Genomic DNA, 11973 nt, shown 5'->3' on the forward strand with positions numbered 1-11973 from the left:
CTGGAATTGAGCATTCTGGGCCTGGAGATCTTTGACAGTTTGTTCGAGAGCCATTGTTCAATCTGTTTGAATCTGCTGGAATCTGTTTGATAGGAAAATCGTGAGAACACTGATCCTTTAGAATACCTGTTATGCGATGCAATGCAATGTATGAAATGTTTTCAAGGACTTTCGGGATTTAACTTTGCATAAACTAACAAAAAGAGCTTTTTTTTTTTTTCTTTTTTTTTTGCTTTTGTTTTTGTTTTTCTGTTTTTTTTTTAGCAGAGTTAAATCCCTAAATCCTTAAAATGGTTAGTACAATGCCATGATGTTATGATGTTATGTTGTTATGATGTCATGTTGTTAGATAAATAACAAGCACAAGTAAGTCACACAACAATCATTCCTAGGTTTTAAGGCTTGCGTGAGTTCCATAGGTAAATACCCTCCCCACTGAAGTTTGGTTGGTTCAACCTGTCTTAGAATAGTAACCGGGTTCTAGAAGGATCTCAAATCATTGACCTTTCCTTAAGTCCACTTCAGTGCAACACCAAGTGGTTGACCGAAGCTTCCCTAAAGTCCAATCTCAAAGAGTGTAGTATCGAGTCTCAACCAACTCCAGTCGGAACCGAAGCCAGTTATCTCACTACTTTCTAATGGCCAGGATGAGTCAATTAGGGTTCTAAAGGTCTGGTTAATGCTTTTATGACACCACGCGAATGCCAAATATTTCCTCAACTAACATGAGGAACATCAGGACATCCAAAGTGCCACATTAACCGTAGCCATCATTTTGACCATTCCAGTATACGCCGGACAGTCGCGATGATCTCTTGCTACTTACCTAAGGTACACTAGATCCGGGTGTAGGATCTTTCACTCAAGCATAACATACCCAAGCAATCCCTTAAAAATAAATCAGACAAATTGAATAAGTGATCTTGTTTTTAAGGTAACCTCTCTTTTTAAATATTTAGGCTCCCCAACAGAGTCGCCAGTTCTGTCATACGGTGAACTGGACTTTTTGTGTTTTTATCGCAATGTCGCGGTTAGCAAGAGTCGCCACCGACTTTTCTTTTATCCAATAAGGAAAGGTGGAAAAGAACAGGAAAGACCTTAATTTAGATTTTGGGTTCGGGAGGTACATTATACAAAGGGAAGGTGTTAGCACCCTTTGTATCCATGGTTATCCATGGGCTCTTAATTGCTCGATCACTTATATTATTTTTGTCTGAAAAAAAGTGTTTGTGAATTGTTTGGAAAATTGTTTTTGGAAAGAGAATTTAACTTTGTAATGATTCTTGTATGAATATATACAAAGTAGTTATCTCGTTTAGTTTTGGAAATTGTTTAGAAAAATATAACTCGGTAATGATTCTAGTATGAATATATACCAAGTGGTGATTTTCTAAGGATATTTTGAAAGGTGTGAGGTGTGAAAATTGTTTTTAGATTGTGAGCCAACAATTAAGAGTTATACCGACCCAAGGTCTTTATGAGCATTTCCTATCCTTATGAGGGTAAAACTGTCCTTATTATTGAGAAATAAGTAGTTTTATCCTCTGGATGTTTAAGGGTCATCGTAGGGTCATCGATAGGTCATTGAAGGCAACAGTTACGAGGATATCTTAGCATTCGAAGGGACTATCATCTTTTAACCGTAGGCAACATCGGAGGGTCATCGAGGGACAAAGTTGTATATTCGAAGGCAACATCCGAGGGACTATAATTTATTTTATGATGATTTAAACGAAGGGTCTTTGCTAAGGGTATCCCCACGTTCGCGGGACATGACCGTAATATCGTAATCGTAAGGCAACAAAGAGAGGTCCAAGATCACTTATTCAAAGGCAAAGTTTTACAATTAATTATATAATTAGGATGAAACTCCACATTAAAATTATTAAAAATAATATATTAAAAAATTAATACATTAGAAATTAATACATTAAAAATTAATTTAGGGTGAAACTCCACAAGGGTATCCCACAAATAAAGTGGAATACCTAGCCAATAACCTTTTCCTGGGATATGTGAACCTTTACGAAACTCAAAAAAAAAGAACATGTCAGAACACCAAATCAGGGTGCAATCGAAGATTACACCGGAGAAATATCACAACAATAAATAGGATAGGATGAATAATGCATGGCTATGATAAAACATAAAAAAAAACAGAATAGAAAAGTCAGTTACTGTCTCGTTCGCCTCTGCCTCGCCTAGCGAAGGCCAGGCGAATACTCGCCCCAGGCTCGCCTAGCGAGGTGCTAGCGAGCGGCCACGGATTTTGAATTTGAAAACAGCCCCACGTTAGGAACTTTGAATTTTATGGCATTTTATCACAGGAATAACATGATCAAACATTCAGGGTATTCAGGCATATTTAAATTCCCATACGAAAGCAAATTATATATCAACATTTAATCATGATGCATTATATATGTAGATATGGCCAATTGAAAGTATAAACAATAGAGATACGCAAACCTGTTTGCCAATTCAAGGTTGAAGGGATTGACCACTTGTAGTATCGGAATAAGTTAGGCAGCGGGAATTGGACGGCGATGGCTTCGGTGCAGATGGGCTGCCTTCAGGGTTTCTTTACTCTGAATTCTCCGGGTAGGCAGGGTTCCTATGCCAAAACTTCTATTCGTTCTTCTCTGTTCTCCTCCTCTTTTTTTTTTCCAGTGAATCTCCCAGTGTAACTCCAAGTGTAACTCCCCTACTGAAACTTCAGTATTTATAGACTAATTTCGTGGGTAATGGGCTTGGAATGAGGGAGACCCAAGTCCAAAATAATTTGTTATATTTTATTTATTTATTTATTTTAATTATTTAATTAATTAATTAATTAATTAAAATTTTTTTATTTATTTATTTATTTATTTTTATTTTTTTTTATTTTTTTTTATTTTTTTTTTGGGCTCAGAATGAAGCCCGAAATTTTTGTTGTCTGTCAGCTTCGCTAGGCGAGCGCGTAGCGAACAGGCCAGTTTGGGCCATTTTCTGGATTGGGCCATCCGTGAGCTGGGCCTTTGTTTCTTCAAGATCAGTGTTTATATATGAGTCGGAATGCCTTGCAAAATGTCTTGAAATATTAATGGGCAAATTTTGGGGTATGACAATGAACAACCTAGAGCTTAGGTCATCACGTGATAAATAATGTTAAGAGGTGGAGAGTGACCTATCAACGCCATTTTGGTCCTTGCGCTTTGACTAGCTCAAGTTTTGATCAGAAGTAGACTTCTCCAAAGTTTGGTCTTCATATTTCGCATCATTCAGACTCTGATGTTTGAATATTGATCTCTTTAGAAGGTGACTTCTTCAGGGTCAGTTCTTCAACTTCTAATACATCAGAATATGATCTTAACGCTTCTCTTTGGATATACATAGTCATAACCAATACTTGGATTTAATATGAGTTTTAGTCTATGATCGTGCACACTTGAACAAATATTAGTATACCCTATTGTTATTTAAATACTGTGTTATCATCAAAACCCAAAGGATATGGGACACAAAAATTTTGTCCCAACAATATCTTGGGTCTATAATATGAAATGATGGAGAAATGGAAGGGGATGTAAGCTATCGAATTCAAGTTAGGTGATTGGAATGGAGAAAGACGTCGTGGGTTTTGTGTTACAAAAGTACCACCTAAATTGAATGAGAAATTCTATCGAGCACTTATAAGACTTACGCTATTTTACTAGACAAAATGTTAGGCGGTTAAGAATCAACACCAGAACAAAGTAAGTGTAAAAAAGTTGAAGATGTTGTAGTAGATGTGTGGCAAGATTATATTAGATAAGATTAGAAATGACAATATTATAGAGTGTTGGAGTAGCAAATATAGTAGAAAAGATCGTGAAAAATAAACTTAGTTGATTTGATCATATAGAGAGAGAAGATTTGTATGTTTTGTTGTAAGGAAAGTTATTAAGATGAAGAGCACTCAAACAATTAAAGATCGATAAAAATCTATAAATAAAAAATTCAAATAATTAAAGATAAAGAAAAATCTATAAAAAAATTATAAGAAAATATATTTTTAAAAACAAATCTCAAAATTAACTAATTAGATAGATACCATAATTTAAGATAGAATATTACATAGAATTTAAGTTATTATATATTAAACAACAAATGAAAGTTTAAAAAAAAATTGAATTTTTTTTAGTTAAACAAAATGTATGATTAAGGATACATGGACTGTCTTTTTTTGATTCAGTGCACTTTACATATCGACATCTTTGATGACCCATTCATTTGTGATTGCTCTTTTTCAAGCTAAGTTTTTTCCTTCCACATTCACGTACATTGTTGTGGGCCCTACATCAACAAAACTTGCGGCCAGTTGTAACTATCCTATGACCTTCTTATCACTTTAAATTCGCATTGAGTCATCACGTCGTTTTCATATAGTATATAATTTAACTGTAATATTAAATTATCATAGTTTTATAACAGGGTCGATCTTGTAGAGATAAGGAGGCAAACCCAATAATAAGCAACTGACGTAGGACTTTGATGACTCAGACGCTTCAATTGTCGATAATGTCGTAGTTAGTGAGTGTACCTGCTCTCTTTTATTAGAGTTGAAAATAAGCCGTGGCAAGAATTGAGCGCTACAATTAAGATTGAAATATAATAATAATGGGAATCCACATTATGAGTCAATTCTATGAACTACAACCAAACATGTGAGGACAGCGTTAGATACGTCTCTCACAGTCTAGGACTTATTACTAGTCATTATGAGGAACAGCATGGTTAGGAAACTTTTCTTCAACACTAGTTTTAATAATCACTTTCTTATAAGTTGTAATTAATATAAGAATGTAATAAAAAAAAATTAATATAAGAATATGGTTCCATCATTGTAATCGAGAAGAGAAGATGCTGAAATTACTTGATGTCAGAACAGATTTTTAAATTAATCAATTCAGTGAATTGAATATTGTTGGTAAAAAAAATTAAAATAGATCTTACAAGTATCAATCCAATAAAAAAATAATAAATATTAATTAGGTTTCATGGTAATTAGGTCTTTTCACTATGAAGGTATGTCTAGATCACGAGAATTTTATGCGGTCGGAGAATTATTATGAAGTCGTGCAGCGGATATCATACTCATCCCAGACGCAATTTACCAGACTCTGGAAGGACCGTCAAAGTCGGAGTCATTATGGCATTCTAATGAACGAATCTATTACATAATTGTTATTGATTAGCAGTTACAGATGATTAATGTTATTAAAAATCATTAATCACACCTCTTCAAATCCAATTAATGATACCTCTTCAGATCCAGGGAGGGGGGGATTTATGATATAAATAGGTCTTGAGACCAATGATAAAAGGGATGCATTTGATCGATGAATAACACAAAAAGGAGAAACACATGAAAATCGTGGACCACCAACAATTGTGGCGACGAATCCTTCCTAACATACCTCCTGTCAGACAGGACGATTGTGACCTCACCTGACTAACTTCAGGGAGGTTTCTCCGAATAATATTTAGCAAGAACATGATGATATGATTAAACTCATTTTTTTTAGATATTCAACTAATATTGTAGTTGTTGATTTAAATAGGTATAAGTTTTTGTTATATAGTTATAAATATTTTTTATTTTGCTCTTAATTTTTATTTTTATTTTTTAAGAAATAAAAATTTAGGTGAGTTAGGTTTCATGGGTTCACCAGGTCGGGGAAGATCTCCATATTCAAATAGCATTTACATAGGTGTTTACAGTTCACTCATCAAAGAGATCCTCACATCGACAACGAGAGTTGAATCGACGACCTCTCAGTGTATGAGTCAACTAATTCCCTTTGCAAAATTGATTTATATTAGAATTGGTTCATATAATTTGCAAAATTAAATTAATTTATATTAGAAGTGGTTCATATAATTTTCAAAATATTTAACTGTATTCCTTATGACACAAAAATTATAAGGACTTATTCCAATGTGGAACATAAAATCAATGTATGCTGAGGAAGTTTGTCGTGGAGTCCTTCCAATACGATAATGAGAGTCTTCGGTAGGTTGAAAGGGGGAGTACTTGCAAAGTTAGCACACAATGCACAAGTTAGTGGGGATCAAAGATGTGCAATTTTCAAGTACATAATGAACTATACATTGATGTGGAATAAAACCTCGCTTATATATGGCTGAAGATTAGAATCACCCTTGATGAATGTTGTGTGAATATGGTAGACCATCAGATTGATTTCGACGTCTGGGATGGGAGTTGTGCCTAGCTCTAGTGTGCGGCTACAAATTGAAGATTTATTTTTTTGTTAGTTTTAAGCAATGGGAGTTCTGGATTGGACTCTTCGAATCAGGCAAGACTTACTAGAACATTTGGTCGGTCCGGAACAGTTTCCCCCAAGTTATTGCTATCGAAAATGGAATTATAATTGTTATAGAATTGTTGAGACCGGCCTCCAGAAAGTTCTTTTTTTTTTCATTTTGAGACCTCTAGAGAGTCCTTATATTAGGGGAGAGGTTGGTGGCGTGTTAAGTGTGAGTATGTGATCTTGGGAACACGGACATTAATTTTGTCTCTTGTAACTGAAATGTTTCAATATGAAAGTATTATGTGCGGCTCTAGATCTCTAGTGTAAGAGGTTGTGAGGCCACTATGGCACTTAATTTCACTCTAGTGTTATTATGGAACCAAAGTAGATCATGGATCATTGATCGCATCTGTTGGTGTCCTATTGATTCTTGATCATCAATCTAAATACCCATAGTTAACTATAAATTGGCATAATGGAGTCACTTACTCCTTTCGCTTATTTTTCTCTAGAGTTCCATACTTCTTTCCTTTCGTGTGATCTTTACTTGCTAGTGATCTTCCCATTTGTTTCAATTTCCATCATTGTTTGTGCAAAAAAAATGGGTCTTTCGTGGTAATGTTTCTATTTTTTCGAATTTAACTCTACAAACACTCAAGGTAACATTTTCTTTATTTACCATATCAGTTGTTTCCATGTATTTCTATCCATGGCCAATATATGAAACTCGAACATTCCCTTTGTAGACTTTTGGAGCAATGATGAGATAAGTGATACCATTGTAAGGCATCCTTATGTAGTCATTATAAAGATTAGTTAGAGTTTTGATACTTCGGGGAGTCCAAGCAAGGATGCAAAGGAGTTGGGGGATTCTTAGGAAGTAGAAAGTCTTGGAATGGGGGTAGATGTTGAAGAGGACGTCACTCCTTTTATGATTGATATTAAGGAAGTTGCGCATGGTTTTTCCTTCTATGGGCTCCCTATGTTGAATCCAGATATTGTAGAGGTATACATGAATGAATTAAAGGTTTGTATTTATATTAAATCCTTTATGCGCCAATAAGACTGCAAACAAATTGATAGGAAGGTGAGATGGTGGATAGAGTACCAATCATGTTCCAACCCTCATGGTCGTAATGTTTTACTTGTTGACAGTGAGGAGGAAATGGTACGGAGGGAAAAGTTTATATGTCTTGTTGGAGGGTTGTGTAGATAATAGAGATTCATTTTCGAGGTGCACCTTTTCCTCCCACCAAATGCTTTGACGTCTCAAAAGTGTGTAGACAAAGAATATTCGGTGAGGAGTGGAATTTTTAGCTTACTCGTTATTTGTAGTATACCATATTTTCCTTGTGTGCTCATCGTTTATTCTTGTCTTACAGATAATATAAATATTCTCAATGGATTGGTGGAAATAAGGAAGGGTCTTAGCAAACATACTTCCCTTTCGCATCTGCCTTTTCCTCCAGGACAGTTAGAGGGGGAGGTTGTGTTGATTCAAAAAGATGTCGAGCAAAAGGGCTCGCAGTAGGTTTCATAGATTCCAAAGGATCAACCCTAATAAGAAACACTAGAAGAAATGCAGACCCAAGGTCCTCCAACCTCTGAGGTTTAGAGCAAAAAAATTAATGATCGCCTGGGAAATTATGCTTTAGATTGATCTTTATTGAGGACAATTAATGATAATTCTTCTAAGCAGTTGAAATACAAAAGGATCATTCAAGACTGGTCAAACACAAAAGCTCAAAATAAGGATGCCCAAATACAAGAAATTGATAATAAAGGAACCTAAAGTGCACCGACTTCCTATTCCATGTAATATTTCCTTCTCACCGTGTATCTGAGATCTTCCAAATATGTTTAGTTTAGCTTCCAAGACAGTTATTACAACTACTTTGCTTATTTGACAAAGTCTAGCCTCCAGGAAGCGAAGGCGAAGGTGTCATATCATTTGCATCGAACGTCTGTTGTGCTATCTATTGGTGGAAATTATACTATCTTGTACATAACCTTATCATTTCATTCCTTGTATTGACATAGTTTTCATGATGTGCCCTTCAAGAGAATATTCTTTATAGCTTAGATGAATGATGAAATAGCACAATAGACCATTTATCTTATTGGAACACGTGGTCACACCGCGTTGAGTGCAGATGATTGTCATACCCCAAAATTTGCCCATTAATATTTCAAGACATTTTGCAAGGCATTCCGACTCATATATAACACTGATCTTGAAGAAACAAAGGCCCAGCTCACGGATGGCCCAATCCAGAAAATGGCCCAAACTAGCCTGTTCGCTACGCGCTCGCCTAGCGAAGCTGACAGACAACAAAAAATTTCGGGCTTCATTCTGAGCCCATTAGGTCACCATTATCACTATAAATACCAGCACTTCAGTAATAAAAAAAAAACGAAAAAAAAATTTTAATTAATTAATTAATTAAATAATTAAAATAAATATATAAATAAAATATAACAAATTATTTTGGACTTGGGTCTCCCTCATTCCAAGCCCATTACCCACGAAATTAGTCTATAAATACTGAAGTTTCAGTAGAGGAAAGGACACTTGGAGTTACACTGGGAGATTCACTGAAAAAAAAGAGGAGGAGAACAGAGAAGAACGAATAGAAGTTTTGGCATAGGAACCCTGCCTACCCGGAGAATTCAGAGTAAAGAAACCCTGAAGGCAGCCCATCTGCACCGAAGCCATCGCCGTCCAATTCCCGCGTGCCTAACTTATTCCGATACTACAAGTGGTCAATCCCTTCAACCTTGAATTGGCAAACAGGTTTGCGTATCTCTATTGTTTATACTTTCAATTGGCCATATCTACATATATAATGCATCATGATTAAATGTTGATATATAATTTGCTTTCGTATGGGAATTTAAATATGCCTGAATACCCTGAATGTTTGACCATGTTATTCCTGTGATAAAATGCCATAAAATTCAAAGTTCCTAACATGGGGCTGTTTTCAAATTCAAAATCCGTGGCCGCTCGCTAGCACCTCGCTAGGCGAGCCTGGGGCGAGTATTCGCCTGGCCTTCGCTAGGCGAGGCAGAGGCGAACGAGACAGTAGCTGACTTTTCTATTCTGTTTTTTTTTATGTTTTATCATAGCCATGCATTATTCATCCTATCCTATTTATTGTTGTGATATTTCTCCGGTGTAATCTTCGATTGCACCCTGATTTGGTGTTCTGACATATTTCTTTTTTTGAGTTTCGTAAAGGTTCACATATCCCAGGAAAAGGTTATTGGCTAGGTATTCCACTTTATTTGTGGGATACCCTTGTGGAGTTTCACCCTAAATCAATTTTTTAATGTGTTAATTTCTAATGTATTAATTTTTTAATATATTATTTTTAATAATTTTAATGTGGAGTTTCATCCTAATTATATAATTAATTGTAAAACTTTGCCTTTGAATAAGTGATCTTGGACCTCTCTTTGTTGCCTTACGATTACGATATTACGGTCATGTCCCGCGAACGTGGGGATACCCTTAGCAAAGACCCTTCGGTTAAATCATCATAATATAAATTATAGTCCCTCGGATGTTGCCTTCGAATATACAACTTTGTCCCTCGATGACCCTCCGATGTTGCCTACGGTTAAAAGATGCTAGTCCCTTCGAATGCTAAGGTATCCTCGTAACTGTTGCCTTCAATGACCAATCGATGACCCTACGATGACCCTTTTACATCCAAAGGATAAAACTACTTATTTCTCAATAATAAGGACAGTTTTACCCTCATAAGGATAGGAAATACTCATAAAGACCTTGGGTCGGTATAACTCTTAATTGCTGGCTCACAACCTAAAACATTTTTTCACACCTCACACCTTTCAAAATACCTTCAGAAAATCACCACTTGGTATACATTCATACTAGAATCATTACCGAGTTATATTTTTCTAAACAATTTTCAAAACTAAACGAGATAATCACTTTGTATACATTCATACAAGAATCATTACAAAGTTAAATTCTCTTTTCAAAACAATTTTTCTAAACAATTCACAAACACTTTTTTTTTTTAAAAATAATATAAGTGATCGAGCAATTAAGAGCCCATGGATAACCATGGATACAAAGGGTGCTAACACCTTCCCTTTGTATAATGTACCTCCCGAATCCAAAATCTAAATTAAGGTCTTTCCTGTTCTTTTCCACCTTTCCTTATTGGATAAAAGAAAAGTCGGTGGCGACTCTTGCTAACCGCGACATTGCGATTAAAACCACAAAAAGTCCAGTTCACCGTATGACAGAACTGGCGACTCTGTTGGGGAGTCGGAATATTTAAAAAGAGAGGTTACCTTAAAAACAAGATCACTTATTCAATTTGTCTGATTTATTTTTAAGGGAATGCTTGGGTATGTTATGCTTGAGTGAAAGATCCTACACCCGGATCTAGTGTACCTTAGGTAAGTAGCAAGAGATCATCGCGACTGTCCGGCGTATACTGGAATGGTCAAAATGATGGCTACGATTAATGTGGCACTTTGGATGTTCTGATGTTCCTCATGTTAGTTGAGGAAATATTTGGCATTCGTGTGGTGTCATAAAAGCATTAACCAGACCTTTAGAACCCTAATTGACTCATCCTGGCCATTAGAAAGTAGTGAGATAACTGGCTTCGGTTCCGACTGGAGTTGGTTGAGACTCGATACTACACTCTTTGAGATTGGACTTTAGGGAAGCTTCGGTCAACCACTTGGTGTTGCACTGAAGTGGACTTAAGGAAAGGTCAATGATTTGAGATCCTTCTAGAACCCGGTTACTATTCTAAGACAGGTTGAACCAACCAAACTTCAGTGGGGAGGGTATTTACCTATGGAACTCACGCAAGCCTTAAAACCTAGGAATGATTGTTGTGTGACTTGCTTGTGCTTGTTATTTATCTAACAACATGACATCATAACAACATAACATCATAACAACATAACATAACATCATGGCATTGTACTAACCATTTCAAGGATTTAGGGATTTAACTCTGCTAAAAAAAAAAAAACAGAAAAAACAAAAACAAAGCAAAAACAAAAGAAAAAAAAAGCTCTTTTTGTTAGTTTATGCAAAGTTAAATCCCGAAAGTCCTTGAAAACATTTCATACATTGCATTGCATCGCATAACAGGTATTCTAAAGGATCAGTGTTCTCACGATTTTCCTATCAAACAGATTCCAGCAGATTCAAACAGATTGAACAATGGCTCTCGAACAAACTGTCAAAGACCTCCAGGCCCAGAATGCTCAATTCCAGGAAATGATGCTGAGCTTATCTAAGGGGCAGGAAGAACTGAAAGCTCTTTTGATGGAGAAGAAGAAGGACCAGAAACCTGTGGGTTACATCAACCCGGGAGAAGGCTTAAGGGACAGGTTACAGGAGTCAAGATTAGAATTCCGAAGGATTCAGAAGAAGAGACCGAGAATGATTCGGAAGATGAGAATCCTAATCTCGTCAATTCTGAGGACGACGACGAAGATTATGAACATGAACAGTACTCTCCGAAGGATGATAAGTACAAGTTGCTGGAAGAACGTATGCTAGCTATGGAGGGGCAGAAAGTGCCCGGTCTGGATTTCGAAAACTTGGGTCTGGTCTCTGATGTGGTCATTCCCCGCAAATTCAAGGTTCCCATTTTCACTAAGTATGATGGTGCCTCTT

At 36.1% G+C, this 11973-nt stretch overlaps 1 long non-coding RNA gene across 3 annotated transcripts; it reads left to right on the top strand.

The window, feature by feature from the left end:
• The first annotated feature begins 6519 nt into the window (after positions 1-6519).
• Positions 6520-8413, top strand: LOC127097940 (uncharacterized). 3 transcript variants are annotated; one of them, XR_007793242.1, is made up of 3 exons: positions 6558-6952; positions 7040-7590; positions 7676-8413. It is a non-coding gene; the product is annotated as an uncharacterized LOC127097940 (long non-coding RNA). The 3 variants fall into 3 exon arrangements; XR_007793241.1 differs by having other exon boundaries at positions 6578-7299; positions 7449-7590; XR_007793240.1 differs by having other exon boundaries at positions 6520-7590.
• Positions 8414-11973: the final 3560 nt, after the last annotated feature.

The sequence above is a fragment of the Lathyrus oleraceus genome, chromosome 6, assembly GCF_024323335.1.
Source record: "Lathyrus oleraceus cultivar Zhongwan6 chromosome 6, CAAS_Psat_ZW6_1.0, whole genome shotgun sequence".
In the NCBI taxonomy this organism is placed as follows: domain Eukaryota; kingdom Viridiplantae; phylum Streptophyta; class Magnoliopsida; order Fabales; family Fabaceae; genus Lathyrus; species Lathyrus oleraceus.